Consider the following 3,905-nt stretch of genomic DNA (forward strand, 5'->3'; position numbering starts at 1 on the left):
CCAAGAAAATAAGAGGCCGTTTTCTGGGAAAGGGCTTGCCTCAAATTGTGAGCTTCCTAGGAATCTGGCTTCTACTTCTGTGGTTGTTTCCACACTTCACTGCTTGGGCTAGCATTTGTTTGCACAACTATACCCAGCCTAGACTATCTTGCTGCCAAATTCTGCTTAGGTTTGGGTTGCCAACCTCCAGGTATTACAACTGATCTCCAATCAACAGATTAGTTCACCTGGGGAAAATGGCAGCATTGGAAGGCAGACTCTATGATGTTCAACCCATTGAAGTCCCAACCTTCCTCAGGCTCCACTACCAAGATTCCAGGCATTTCCCAACCCTAACTTGAAGTGCATAGTAGGATAACTGTCTTTGGGGCATAATGTTAGACTCTGGAGACTAGAGTTCAAACCCTTGCCAACTACAATGTTTCCAAGACCCGTTGCCATTTTAGAAACAAGCCCAAGTCAGTGACACAAGCTCTGCAGCTAATATAGTTGGACAAAGCAGGAGTCAAGCAGCACCTTTAAGACCAACCAAGTTTTATTCAGAACGTAAGCTTTCATGTGCTCTCTAAGCACACTTCAGATGAGGGGATCACTGCTTCAGACCAACAGGGCTGCCCACTTGTAACCAGCTAATATAGTGTGTGCATATATAGTGCCACCAAATCTCAGATTTATGGTGACCCCATAAGGGGTTTTCAAGCCAAGAGATGAACCATGGAGGCTAGTCATTGTCTGCATAGGAACTCTGGAATGCCTTGCTGGTGTCTATCCAAACATTAACCAGGGCTGTTCTTGCTTTTAGCTTTCCTGATCTAACAATATGGGGCTCACCAAGGTCATCTAGGTTGGAGCATCTAAGCCCAGATTTATATTCAGCCATGTGCACCATCATATTCTGGGACTGCTACTGACCACCAGTCTTCCAAGCCTTAGCCCACCCAGCTATTTGACATCACAGCAATCCATCCAATGAGCTTTGTTCCACCAATGAAAATTAAGACAGGGAAATATATGCCTAATCTTGCCTCCGCTCCCTATCCACCAAATAGAAAGGAACATACAGGTGTTAGTTTGCAATCTGTTTACTATGAACAGATCTATTCTTTGGTGGTAAAAAATGCTGTCATGTCACAGTTGACTTATGGAGTCCCCATAATGCTTTGCTACTGTATGCTTCTATACAGCAACTCTGGACATCTGCGGTGGTCTCCCGTCCAACCGCTTAGCTTCTGAGATCTGATGAAATCGGACTAGTCTGGGCCATCTAGGTCAGGGCATCTACCTTTTAGACTCGGCCTAAAGCAGGGTGGCCTAAAGGGGAGCCAGAACTTCTGACAAAATAATGCAAACATTTCTTAATATCTTCCCACCAGGGCTTGAAGGAGGTAGACCCCATTCTCCCACGTAGAGAGGGCAGATATCTATTGGAGTCTAAAAAAGAGCATTTATAGATTCTAGAGGAGATAAAGAAATCAGAAAATGGCTGAAGCATTTTCAGAGTAAGGGATCTCATGCGTGGTAGTAATGTGTGGAAGCCAGGATCTCACGCGTGGTAGACAAGAATGCCTCTATGATTCAACTTGTAACTAAAATATTAAAAAGGTAAAGGTAGTCCCCTGTGCAAGCACCAGTCGTTTAGACTCTGGGGTGATATTGCTTTCACGTTTTTATGGCAGACTTTTAATGGGGTGGTTTGCCATTGCCTTCCCCAGTCATCTACACTTTCCCTCCAGCAAGCTGGGTACTCATTTTACCGACCTCGGAAGGATGGAAGGCTGAGTCAACATCGAGCTGGCTACCTGAACCCAGCTTCCGCTGGGATCAAACTCAGGTTGTGAGCAGAGCTTAGGACTGCAGTACTGCAGCTTTACCACTGTGTGCCACAGGGCTCTTCTAAATAAAATATTACTCCCTTGAAATTTCTGCTACTGCTTAAATTTAGGGGTTTATATATCTGTACAACTCTGGGGTAAAAAAATGCCAAGTCTAGCATTATTACCCTTCACAGTATGTGAAAGAACCACCAAAGGGTGGATTCCACCCTGCCCTTTGTCAGACAAACTATTTCTCCAGGTGGGGCCTCCATGAAGAAGGCTCTGGTATGGGCTGCCACTAATCCTACCCATCTAAAGGGTGGGGCCTTCCATTAGCCCCTGAAGACAGAAAGGACAGCATAAAGATTCTTCGTGCTTCCCTTGAAGAGAAACAGGAAGAGGCTGTGGCTCAGTGGGTAGAGCATTTGCTTGGCACACAGAAGGTCCCAGATTTAATACCCATAGTCAAGTGGAGAGACATCAAGATGGGTAGCCATGTTAGTCTGTCTGTAGTAGTAGAAAAGAGCAAGAGTCCAGAAGCATCTTAAAGACTAACAAGTCTTTAAGGGTAGGCGCTTTCTTATCTGAAGAAGTGAGCAGTGACTCACAAAAGCTCCTTCTGACCTCTTGCTCTTTCCTAAGGATCAAGCGGTAGCTGGTATCAAAGACCTCAACCTGAGAGACCCTTAAGTTCCACGCAGACTTGCTTTTGAGGCTGACGCGGAAACTCCAGCTGGTGTAAAATGCATGGCTGGTAACTGCACTGTCTTTACTGACAAGCATTCAGTCAGTGCTGCACCAATTGCACTGGCTACCAATAGAGTACTGGATCTGCTTCAAAGTTTTGATCTTAACATTTAAAACCTTACACAGTCTGGGACCGACATCTCTCCCCATATGCGCCCCAGCGATCTCTGCGTTCTGCTTTGCAGCATCTTCTGACCACCCCTGGTTCGAAGGATGTTCGACTTGCTTCAACCAGAGCCAGGGCCTTTTCGGCCTTGGCCCCGGGCTGGTGGAATCAGCTCCTTGTGGAGATCTGGGCCCTACCTGAATTAATGCCATTTTGTAGGGCCTGCAAGCTATTCCACCGGGCCTTCGGTTGAAGAAGTGGACATTCTTATTTCCATCTGCTTGGTTTCCCTTACCTGTCATGATGCTATTTTATTTTAATCTTATCTTAATCTATTATTCCATCTCTAGGTCTACTGTTGTATTGATATATATAATATGCCCAATTGGAACACACTGCCTGAGAACATATATGTTTTATTGTATCCTGCGGTTTTAGTTTGTAGTTTTTAATTGTTTTAACTTTTGTTGTCATCCGCCCTGAGCCCGCTAGTGGGAAAGGGCGGAATACAAATTAACAAAAATAAAATAAAATAAAAAACAGCTGCCTCCCCAGAATACCGATCTTGATTGACCAACGGTCCGACTCACATAAAGGCAGCTATGTAGAAAGAAAGCAATGCTTTCCCAATAAAGAATCCCATGTCCCCAACACAAGGAATTGAGCAGGCTTGTGAATCTACACAGAAAAATAAAATTAACCTTCAGAAATGGGAGACAGAAGGCTGCGTTTTATTCCTGGATAGAAACAGTACGTAAATTTCAGACGAAAATTACACTGCCGTAGGGAATTCTTAAGTCGGTTGCGGGCAGTCAGATCCAAGTTTTAACATTCTGAACTAAGAGGAAAGGTTAAAGAAAGGGGTGGGAGGACTATCGATAGACTCCTACAGCAGTGAAGTTTCCCCACTCCCATGCTTTGTCCACACGCTTTAAAACTCCTGCTCCCTGCAACTTATATAACATCACACAACCTGGCCAAAAGAAGTAACGGCATCCATGGTAAGTATTGGCAGAGGCTGTAATTTCCTGCTTTCTATGGGGCAGTGCCCAAAAAGTAGAACTGGGCATGGGAGGGGATAAAAAACTGCACACAAGCCATGAGAAGGAAGTAGGCCAAAAATTCACTTCTGGCCTTTCGTGTCCCTGGAGGGAGGCTTCTGGCCCACAGGGAAGTGATTAAGTAGAATCCAATCCAACAACTGGGACTTTGCTTCAAGTTACAGGCTAATTTGTCCC

This window comes from Heteronotia binoei, chromosome 1 (genome assembly GCF_032191835.1).
Source record: "Heteronotia binoei isolate CCM8104 ecotype False Entrance Well chromosome 1, APGP_CSIRO_Hbin_v1, whole genome shotgun sequence".
Taxonomy (NCBI): domain Eukaryota; kingdom Metazoa; phylum Chordata; class Lepidosauria; order Squamata; family Gekkonidae; genus Heteronotia; species Heteronotia binoei.